At 31.3% G+C, this 12,795-nt stretch overlaps 1 pseudogene; it reads right to left on the minus strand.

The window, feature by feature from the left end:
* Window positions 1–7,633: 7,633 nt before the first annotated feature.
* Window positions 7,634–8,219, minus strand: LOC112515676 (annotated as a pseudogene).
* Window positions 8,220–12,795: the final 4,576 nt, after the last annotated feature.

The following is a 12,795-nucleotide window of genomic DNA, read 5'->3' on the forward strand; positions in this document are numbered from 1 at the left end:
TATATATATATATATATATATATATATATATATATATATATAGAGAGAGAGAGAGAGAGAGAGAGAGAGAGAATTTTAGGATCACGTAAGATCAACCTATTTTCACGAGAACCGTGATACTACTTTTTTACAGTTGAAACTTCACAACAAAACATTGTGAAGGTAACCTTCATAATATTTTTGCTGTGAAATTTCGGTTTTTTTTACCTTCACAATATTTTGCTGTAAAGTTTCAAGTGTAAAAAGATGGACTCACAAGTCTCAAGAATACTGATCTCACGTGAACCCAACATGTTTTTATTTTAGTGTTAATTAATTAATAAAAGATAGACAAAATTTCTCTCTCTACTGTTTAAAGATAAATTATTTTTTCAGTTAAATTAAAGTAAAATAATTATATATTTACAGAATGTTTAATTTTTTAATGATGAATATTTATTTTAGAACGAAAAACTAATAAAACGATATTCCATTTTTAAGATGTCTGTGCCATATTAACTTTTACAGAAGTGGTTGGAGGGTGGTGTCAACTCAGTTTTTAGTTTTCACCTTTGTATTTAAGAGAACCCATGTCATTTTCATCTTTTCCTCAGCCCAAATTGTATTTTGAATGCAATTTCATCTCATTTATATTTTGGTTAACGTATTTTTAAAACAGATGTTTGAAAAGTAAAATTTCAAACATTTAAGCATCGGTTTCATTTGATAATTTGAAAATGCTTATTTAAATCAGATTTTTACTGATATGACTTTAATTTTTTGTTTTTGAAATTCCAACCTAGTAAAATAATCGACGTTGCTATTTTTTTTGGGAAAAAAAAAATTGTATTCTTTTTTAATGAAACAAGAAACATATCATAATTTTTATAATTAAACAAAAACAATGTTTAGATAGTAAAATATCCTACAACTAAATCCCTTCCTAGTCGCTGTCCCTTTTTTATCTTCTTTCTCATACTTTCATACATCATCATCTTCTAATTCACATATGCTTCAATCCACCATCACGATATGGTTCTAGCTGCTCAGATTCAGAGGAAGAATTAAAGAGACGCAATCCATGGCCAAACTACTCATAAGCTCGTCCTCAATCTTATGTTGTTTCAAATTCAGATTGCATTATGTTCTTTCAAGGTTGGGAATGTGTTTTGCCTTTCAGCCACCATCGTCAATGCGAATCGATCCAATGTTAACATAAGATGCCCACGACGGACTCTTCTTACCACAATCTGTTGTCGATTCTCCAATAAGCTAACATCAAATTTGAAGAATCCAGATTAGAATCGTGGATTTAGGGTTTTCTTGTTTTTTTTCTTTCTATTTTTTGATATTAGGGTACGGAGAAAACCATGATATGATCAAATTTTTGATTATGGGTATTAACGTTCTTCAAAACCATTGTTCAAACAAGCTTTTGATTATAGGGTTTTTATTTATGATTTTTGTATTTTTTAAGATATAATAAAATTCTTTGATTTATAGCTGATTGTTACGTCTTTTTATATGAAACATGAACTGCTAAATTGTTAATATGGTCGTTTGTTGGTGCTCATTCTTCCTTTATGGCATATGAGTATTTTTCTTGATTTTTCGTTGTTTGATTTGTTTAAGAATTTTTTGGATGATTGTTTTAGGTCAAAGATGTTCATGTTTTAAGTTGAAGGATTTCGTCTTCATGTTCATGTTCTTTAAATGTATATAAAAGAAGTTGTACGTACAATCTTTATAATTTTATGATTTTTTCTTGTTAAACTCGAATTTGCAAAAATAATATATCTATAGATTTATTAAATTATAAAAATTATAATAAAAAATAGTTTTATATATAAAAAGTCCTCATCATCAGCCATATCTACAAATAATATTGAATTGTATGTTATATTATTTGACACATCAACATTTGTAACCTCTTAATGGCTAAACTATTTGGGTACCTAAATGTTTGAGATTTTGTTTTTCAAGTACCAAAATGAATGTTTTGAAAGTATATTATCCAAAATAGAAATTAAAACAAAATACTTTACTATTTCATACAATCTACCATTTCCCTTTCTTTAATAATTTTTTATTAAGAAATTATACATACAATTACACTTTTATAGCATCTTCAACCCAAACTAAAATGAGGTATTTTCTCTTCTGATCCATTACTATAACACTAAAAAATAGAGGTTATCAACCTTCACCTCTATATTTTAACCTCATTATTATTAGGCTTAATATATCAAATATTAATATCTTATTGATTTTATATAATTATATATATATATATATATATTGATTAATAGTTTAATATATTAAGTAATATTTTGTATTAAATTTATAATTTAGTTTATTTTGTATTTTTTAATTGTAAATTATATTTACATAATTTAATTTTTAATAAAAAATGAAACTAGTAGAAACGAAAATGTAAATAATTTTGTTATAATTTTGGTCGACCAAACTTAAAAATACATAAATAAAATATTTGTACAATCATATTTCATTGGCAAAACTTTATTTAAAAAACATAATATTGGCTATAGTTATTTATTTAAATCGAATACAATAACATAGATTTATTGATTATATTCAAGTCATAGTTATTTATTGATTATAGAAAGAATACAAGGTTAAATTCATGGAGGAAGATCGAATTAAGAGCCATTTTTTTCTAGTGTTGGTTCCTTGATCGTCTCCTCTATAATTCTAAAAGATGATCATGCATCACACCTTCCTTCTCGATCGACAACGCTAGCTGCAGATACGAATCAAACCCACATGGTTTTTGAATGATTTGAGTGATGAAATTAATCCTGAAGCGATTTTGTGTGGTGTCTAAATCATGACTCTATATATATCCAAACAAAGAAGTAATGAAGATGAATGTTTTTGTTGGTGAAGAAAGATTGTACGTAGCATGCAGATCGACATGTAGAATTGTAGTTTCTTGTTCTATTCAATCCCTATGGTCCCTCCATTGTTGTGGCCTTTTCCATTGTGGCTTTGGCTATGTAAACGCTCTCAAAGAATACCAAGTGGCTAGTGACGACTTGTATATTTTCTGTTGGGCCTGGCTTCAACCTTTTAAAAGTAGTCATGGACATTTTTAGATACATCAAAACACTGTAAAGGTATAAAAATCCCCGAAAGTTTAGTGTTAATTTATGGTATCATGGGTCTCAACATACATATCGTACATTTATTGGAAGTTTTAAAAAGCCCAAGATGTTATTTAAAGTTAAAACAACAAATATGCATGATGATTATGTCATGTCCAAGCTTGCTACAACAGCCCTGTGGCAAACTATGATCCAAGACTCTATTCGGCAACCTGGTCATCTGATCACTTCATGTTAATGTTTTTCATTACTGACATTTAGATTAAAATAAACTTTTTCGGGACCATCAGTTTCAAAGTCAAAATCCCATGGTTTATAATTTACAGGAACTCGCTGCATGCACAAAGTTTAAGCAATGCTTGCTAATGTTTTTTGGGAGAAAAAATATTTGAACCCAGAATTATTAAGGTATTATTACAAATTCACGTAGTTGGGTTTATTTTGATCGATAATATCTTCCACAAGAACCATATTCTAGAACTCATATAGGCGTTTTAGGCATTTGCAAACGATATGTGCAAGCTAAAGTGGTTTGAAAGTATGAAATCAGGATTACAATCAGAAGGGTTTAATCTGGAAAAACAAACAAAGTACAAGGTTCGATCTGAAAATTTGTCGTCTGAATGTGTTTTGAAACCATGCATACTCTGCATTCTGCAACTCCATAGTCTCCATCAACCTTCACATCTTTCTTTGTCTTTCCCAACCACCCCTTTCCGTTTATATCATTTAATCCTATAAATCTAATGGTTGAAAACTTGTTAATAGATTATCAAAGGGTACAAACAAATCGTTCAATAACAGTGATAGTCTTGTCTTACTTTTCCCACAGGCCACAAAATATATATACATACCATAAATATATATAGAGAGAGAGGGGGAGAGAGAGAATATATATATATAGAGAGAGAGTGAGAGGTCCACAGAAAACTTCTAAAAAAATGAAAAACTGATAAACACTTTAATAAACATTCATTTGTACATTATGTACATGTAAATACAAGTAATTCAATATGTTTCCTGGTTTCTAATTATATGAACATGTGTATACCGTACAGATGAAAGATTACTAGGGTGTTCCTTGGTTTCTCATTTTTTAAGGTTTTCCATTAAACCAGACCCTATATATGTATAGACACAAAAGGTGAAGAAAATGATTCATATGTGAATCTTTGGTAAAAGGAAACGTGGGTTCGAATATGCATCTTCATATCTGAATGATCGCTAGAAATGTTAATAAACAAATGCGAGTTCACATGCATGTACATCTCCAAATATATTGTTTTTCCAGATTTTCCCGAATCATTTATTTCCAAGTTTTTCAAGATCATATATGATTACAAGATAAACTTAACACTAGATAAAATTAAATACAAACGTTTGGAGATCTAAATGAACTAATCATCCTAAAATGGGGTTTCTTTGTCTAATTTTCTGTCTACTTTATATTCCTGATAGATGATCCAGAGATGTTTGTTATGGGTGTTTCAACAGCTTATATTTACAGAGTTTAATTTATCCAGTAAAACAAAAATTAAGACAAAAAGACTTTAACTTGATACATATACGTGAGAAAGTGTAACCGTGACGTCTACATGAATATATCCGGTCCCTGGCAACATGTTATGGTAAAAACTTTGATAACTGAGAGTCTGAAACCCAGATAGAACTATAAAAAGGGTTTGGGCAAGGAATGAGCAGCAGGCTACTTGGATGTACTTATCTTCAAACAATGACACCGGCCTTTACTTCTTTTACATTACACGCAGTAAACATATATATATATATATATATATATATATATATTTGGTATATATCATATGAGACCAACCTATTTTGAGAGACGCATGAAATCACCTAAATAACACTAGACCTTCACAACAAGACAATATGAAGTTAAACCTTCACATTGTTTTTGCTGTGAAGGTTCGATGTTTTTTTGTACCTTCATAGTGTTTTACTATGAAGATTCAGTGTAATTTTGTGGTCTTAAGGGTCTCACGAAAAAGGTTGGTCTCGCGTGAACCTAACCCTATGTATATATCCTATATATATGTATGTATATATACACACTTGGACAGAGAAAGATCTAGAGAGAGAGAGAGATGGAGCAATGCTATATACAACTTATACAAGTATGTAACCTGGCAACCAGCTATGCTAAAAGAAATAAATTAAAAAGGCTTAAGCATGATTAATCATGGACATGTAATGAAGATTTTTGTAGCTTCCCTGATAATAATATTATTATGATAACATCAACAAACCCCATGGGGCTGAATGTTGTTTCCCATATGTGACATGAGTTATCAGGTTTGAGTTCTTTTAGATGCAATCAGATGATCTAAAGTTTTTCTGGTTGATTAAATATCATGGGTCCAAAATAATTATAATAACACTTGTTCGAACAACTTTATATTTAATAACAATTCCAATGGAGTAGAAAGATGATTATATATATATATATATATATATTGCTAGTAACAGTATATGAACATTCTAGGATATAACTAATTTAAGATTTATGGCGTGATAATTAACCACAATTGTGTTCTAATTCAGACATTAATATAAGCAAAAGATTAACTTTAGATAAATTTTAATATAGAAAAGAACAAGGGCACTGAAGATAGAAATTTATTTCATTGAATGGATGTGTGGGACAAGATTATAACTAAAATGTAATGTCTAGATCAATGATGATCCTGATCACAAGAATGAGTAAAGAACATTTACCAACTACAACAAGATACAACAGTAAAGGATCCGAGTTAGATTGGTGTTGGCAAAAGCAGATGAGCTTCTGTTTAAGTACTCATTATACATACTTATATCAATATACATATACATACATACATACATATACATACATACATACATATACATACATACATACATACATACATACATACATACATACATACATATATGTGTGTGTGTGTACTTGTGTGTGTACACACTTACAACTGCATATATGAATCTAGCTCCCCTAATTTGTTCGAATTTCTTCTACTTATGAAAATTGAATTATTTATGAAACTAAAGTGACACTTAGATGGCATATATGAAGGGTGCATTTTCCGAAACCAAAACTTCTAGTATGAGGAGTAGATGATATGTTTGCATACATAAAATCCCACCCTCCGATACTAGGCTAGTTTTAGGTGGTTAAGATAATTAAAGTTTTCATTTTCAGTATCCATGAATAAATTCAATGCCCATGCTAAAAAGATGATTGATTCTTCGAACTGATACGAATACTCTTGACGATTGACATGTTTTTTAAGAAGGAAAACAGATGAAGATCTGGACCAAAGGAATCATGAATTTTCAAGTCTAGATTTTTCTCAAAAACTTTGAAAGCTACATCAATTTTGAGAGGCTTGAAATAGGAAACAAAGGCTATAAATCTTCTTTGATATCCCCTAAAATTCTATAAACATGACACAGGGTGAACACAAGTTTTCCTCCTTATCTATGCCAGAAGAAAGAGTAACAGAAGGGCTTACGAATCTTTTGTTGCTGAACAAGATTGAAACATGATGCAGACATGTACAATAGTGAATTTGATCTCGAGAATGCGGACACGTTTGGGTATTGTCTAGTGAATTACTAAGGTGAGTCAAGGTAGGGATTACAACGACATCAATCCCTCTACTGTTGCTTGTGGGGTCTTTGAAGAAACAAATTTTCATTCTCATGTAAGATGACCAAGGAAGGGTAAGATGTGGTGTTTTATATCAACAAGCTACATGTACCCCAAAGATTAAAAGGCTATATCTTTAATGTAATATGGTAACTAAGATCTGTATCTTCAGATCCATCAAGAATCTATATCTTTAATGTAAGTAATTAATATCTGTATCTTCAGATCCATCAAGAACCATTAGAAGTAGCTAGTCAAATGCATCAATCATTTCAATCAGTAATTACCAAGAATTGATTTGCACTTACATCATTACATCATTGCTCCATCTCCACATTGATTAATTCCAGCTGCTGTCAAGATCCCCTTGTGGTTTTCTCCTCACTTTCTTTCAAAGTTACTCATACCCAAAACAAAGAAACATTTAGACAAATTAGGCCACTGCACATCTCCATCTGATTAGTATATACACGTATTGAAGATTTAATCACTAATTGCATTATAACCCTGCTGCACATGAAATACTCTTTTAAGTTTTTGTAAAAAGAGGTATACAATTTGAGAGCTTGAATCTTTTCACTCCACCAACCTGATTTAAGGGTTAGATTTGAAGGGCTTACCTGATAGTCACATCCATCATCAGGAATTGATTAATGTCTTCAAGTCATCATCAAGTTTCTTAACTGCCTGTTTTAATTTATCTTGTCCTTCTCTAGCTTTTGCTCTTGCCTCTTCCCTTGACTGGTCTCTTTCAACATTCACTTGAAATCCAGTTTTGCATTTTCACCTAGTTTTCTTCTTTAGCCAGCGACACACTTAAGCACTGTCTTTTTCTTTTTGCCGTTAGTCTCATCTGATCCTCCATTGATGGCTTCAAGAAATTTCAGTTAATATTGATAGGTAACCATGGAAGATGAGGAGTTGCCCAGTCGAGGGTTTTGCTAGCTTTGTCAAACCCTAGCAAATCTTTGAGAGTACCACTGAAGAACTTTCGAGCGACCTCAAGAATGTCACCCTCCGATTACTAGGGCCTCGAGCTCTGTAGATCTTCCTATGTCCATACTTCTTGGAGGTCCCAGTTTTCTTATTATGGAGAAAAATTACCGAATCTAAAAGATCATCATGATCTTCACATTCTGCAACCCTGATCTTTCAGAAAACTGCTGCCGAACAAAAGCATGTTTGATTGTAGTGACATTCTCCTTGACCGGAGGAGGGAGAGCAGTACTGTTGCCGGCATGAAGAAAATATTCACCGGAGATAAATGGGTCACCGTCGTTCCTCTGGTGATAGTTAAAGTGAAAATCATCTTTTTCATGGTCAAAGAAAGAATCGGGAGGAGGAAAGACATTGGTGGATGAGGGAAGATGAGGAAACGGATTTGAGGAAAATATTGTTATCAGCAAAAGATTCATCAAATCTTTAGGGTTTAACTGAAATTTTGAGATCCTCTCTCTAGCTTTTGTCATCTTTTTAGCTAGGGCACAATTAGGTATCATGTTGATCATTCCTATAACCTCCAAAGTATACATCACCAAAGATCATGTGATCGAAGTAGATGCTTCGATGGCTAACATTAGTTACGCACATTTCACCAAAGGGAGAAATAATATATGGTTAAATTCATGCAGGAAGATCGTACAGCCATCTTGTAGTGTTGGTTCCTTAATTAATCTCCTAGATCTATATATAATTCTAAAAGAGTGATCATGCAATCACACTTTCCTTCTTGACAACGCTACCTGCAGGTTTGAATTGAACCCAAAATTAGGTTTATAGAACTCTCGTTAAATAAACGTCCTAATAGACCACTTTATAAGACAATTTTTAGGAGTAAAAAATAAAGCGTTTTATCTAAAGGCGTTGTAATAAGTTCATAAAACATTTTGGACGTTGTAACAAGTTTGTCAGGACATTTTTACAGAAAAAACGTTATATTAGCTAAAAAGATGGGGTTATAGGACACGTTTTTTAAAGTGTCCTATAAAATAGTTAATGCGATTCGTTGTGTTAAAAGTGTCATAGAAAGCTTGTGAAGACTCCCAAAAACGTTATATAAACTTATTTCTACGCCTTTTAGGTATGACGCTTCATTTTTTGTTCCTATAAATTAAGGTTTATAAAGCAATATATTAAGACATTTATTGATGACATCCTATAAACTCAATTTTATTATAGTTAATAGTCGAGAGGTTCTTGATTATTAGTTCACAAGAAGTACATTGGTTCTTAAATAAGAACTTAAGTTCTTATCTATGTGTCTTCGTAGAGTGAATTATATTTTTAGGGGCCGTTTATCAAATATTTACCCGGTAAGTGCTTATCAATAAAATTTAACATTATTATTTACTTATTAGGTAAGATTTTAGTCCACCAAAACGACATCGCATACAACAATTTACCCGGTAAGTGCTTACCATGGTAAGACTTATGGTCCTTGTCTCGCTCTTTCTGGGTAAGATTCTTGGTCCTTACCATATTCATTCGGTGAGGTAACGTGACTTGGTAAGCGCTTACCCAAGTAAGCATTTGGTAAACGGCCCCTTAGTCTCTTTTTTGGTTCCAAACCGTAAAGTATATTTTTGGTCCAAAAATCATGTTTTGAAACCCAAACCCAAACCCAAACCGGTCCCTCCCACTAACACCGTTAAAACATGCTCCATTAAGTGAGTCATGCGCCCATCACGTGATGGGCATTTGGTCTTCTTACCCATCTTCATCACCCACCTCATTCAAATTCAATTTAAAAAAACCTAAATTGACGAAACTGAGATCCAACACCACCTACCATGCACAACCCTCCACCATTGTTGCCAACCACCCACTACCACCATTATATATCATAACAACCCTTCGCCACTTCCAACTGTTGTCAAGCACATATCCACAGTTTAAAAAACAAAAAGAATAACCAAGAAAAATTCTTAAATCATCTGAAGAGGAACGAATTTAAATCTGATTACCATATATGAACATGAACGAGAAAAAGCCATGGACAAGAAAAAAAAATCCTTAAATTAAACCGAATCTGATTACGATGAACATGAACAAGAAAAACCCTTAAATCATTTGAAGATGAATATGAACATAACCAAGAATCAAATCCAAATTCATACAAATAACCTAAAGAATCTAAATTTGAATCCAATTAAAAAAAGTCCTAAATCAAAACCCTAGATTTCTCAATACATATGAATATGGAATTTTACAAAACAAATCAAACTTGAATCTTGAGTTCGAAATCGTTTGAACAAAACCCTAGATCTGAATTGTGTGATCTTCGTCTTTTGTTGCTTCATTAATATGTTTCATTTGAATCGTTCAAATCAAAACCATCGAGTTTGAAATCAAAATCAAAATCAACTACATCTGAATCTTTCTTAAAGCAAAATTCCGCTAGAGCTACGAGGGGGGGGGGAGGGGTTCAAAGAGGCGTCGAATGAGGGGTATGGAAGCCGATTTTGCCGGAGCTACGAGGATAGGGAGGGGGTTCAAAGAGGCATCGATCAAAAGGTATTGGAGTCGATTTTTTCGTCGATTGAGAGGTATGGGAGTCGTTTTTTAAGGGAGCTACCAGGAAGGATGAACACAAAGACGTTTACTGGGAGGGAAAAGACCAAATTGCCCCTCATGTGAGGGACACATGAGCCACTTAACGGAGCATGCTTTAACAGTGTTAGTGGGAGGATCAGTTTGGGTTCCAAAAGTACTTTATGATTTGGAGGTATGAAAACCAAAAAATAGCTACTCAAGAGGGACCAAAAATGTAATTCACTCTTTTTTAATTATTACATGACTATATTTTATATTGTTAAGCTTAGAGTAAATTGCAATTTTGGTCCTTGTAGTTTGTTGTGTTTTTTTTTGGTTTGGGTTCTTATAAAAATTTTATTGCAAGAAAACCCTCATGCTATACAAAAGTATTTGGTTTGGGTCCTTGAAACTAACTCCGTCTGACTTCCTCCTATTAAACCTCTTATGTGCCTTGCACATTTAATCGGCAAAAGCTCCAACGATAAGTACGACAATGGCGAAGTCTTATGTTGGAGTATTTGCACCTTAGGTCTGGTACAATTGTAAATCAACAACACCACTCCTCATGATCCTCTCTTCTCTCAAGATCGTCTCTTCTCCAAACCCACATCATCGACGACACCCTTTTTCTGTTCGGCTTCCTCTCAACCTGCTTTCTATTACCGACTGCAACGTCACCAACAAAGCATCTTCCAGGTGAATGCCCGCTCTCCACCATTGATTGCATCATCCGACCTTTTTTGGACTTGAATTAAATCGCATGAATTTTAACTAGTTTATTGCGAAAAGTATAAAAAGTACTTCTTTACGGAATCCTTAGATTAGATGAACGGTTGAACTTGTGTTGTATGGTTTATGTTAATTAGATAATTTGTATTTAAAATTCCCTCTAAGCGGCTAATTATTATTATTTTTGAATATTACTAATTATTATTAATCTTTTTTAATCTCATGGCTCTTTTTCCTAAGTTGATGTAATAATTTATTTAAGATAATTTAATTAGATGTTCATAGTACACTTATAAAACTAACTTATAATCAACTGATAAAACATACTCAGATATAAGATAAACGTTAAGTCTAGACCACAAAATTTCATAAAACTGATAATCAACACAAGACTTTTTGCTCTGTTAAAACCACATAAGTCCATAAAATATAGTTAAGAGAGACGAAATAGAAACGTGTTATGATGTATTGTGCGAGTAGACTTCTATTATATTATAAGCATGTGGGTTTTGTTCTAAAAAAAGCTCCTAATATTTCATGAATGTATACAACTTTTAAAATATCAAATGTAAAATCAATAATACATATAAAATCTTTTCATTTTTATAACATTTCAATTGTCCCTTTTGTAAATGATAAAAATGGAAGCTTGGAGGATTTTTAGAAACCGATACCCTTCTCAAATTATCTTAAATATAATTATTAATAAAAAATTATATATAAAATAAGTATTTTATCTTCTTTAATTTGATATATATAGAGAGAGAGAGAGATGTTGGTTATTATACAACCTTTAACCAATACAACTCAATTTCAACCGTCCATTTCATTTGATTAATATGTGATTTTATAGAAGTTTTTATTGTTTCCTAATATAAAGTATCGATCATAATTAATGAACCATATTCATCTTCCATAAATATTCAAATCATAATAAATGAACTCTCATCATTTCCATAAATATCTTAATATATTGGGTTGCATTGGTTGTACATATGTGATGGATTGTATTTGAATCAAACTCTCTCTCTCTCTCTCTATATATATCGATATATTATAAAACAATATTTCTAGAATTTCAATCATGAATATATATTTATACGTAAGTATATATTCGTACTAATATATTTATAATATTATAAAACATTTACTTTATTGTTCTAAAAATATTATAACTCAAGTTTACAACTTATCACTACATAGTATAATTTTCTAAAGCTCCATTTTCACGAACTAATTAGAGGGTGAGTGTGATTGCTTATAAAAACAACTTATTTACTTATTTCGGTGTGACATCAGTAATAAGTATTTTTGAATGTTTGGATAAACAATTTATACCGGTAATAATGAGTTTTTAAAAGAATTAAACCCTTCTGACTTATAATAAGTTAATAAATTCTTTGTAGAAAAGAATAAGTTGTTTTAAATAAACAATCCTAAACACCTTTTTAATTAACATGTTTTAATACAAGATAAAGAATAAATCCAACATGAATAAAGATTTTTGAATACAAGCTCTCGAATTCAAAAACAAAATGTACATCCATTTCTCATAAATTTTATAAATCATGAGTTTTGTTAACGGAAGAGGCTAATGGCATCTCTATCTTTTACTAAGGGCACCCCTATATCCTATATAATCATTTTTTTTTGTTTGTTTTTTTTGTATTTTTGTCCTTTTGTTGTCTTTTTTTTATACTAATTTCTTTTAGTTATTTTATTTAATTATAATAATATTATTATTATAAATATTATTTATTATTCTGTAAAAAAAACTAATAC

The sequence above is a fragment of the Cynara cardunculus genome (genome assembly GCF_001531365.2).
Source record: "Cynara cardunculus var. scolymus isolate 2C chromosome LG 7, CcrdV1, whole genome shotgun sequence".
In the NCBI taxonomy this organism is placed as follows: Eukaryota; Viridiplantae; Streptophyta; class Magnoliopsida; order Asterales; family Asteraceae; genus Cynara; species Cynara cardunculus.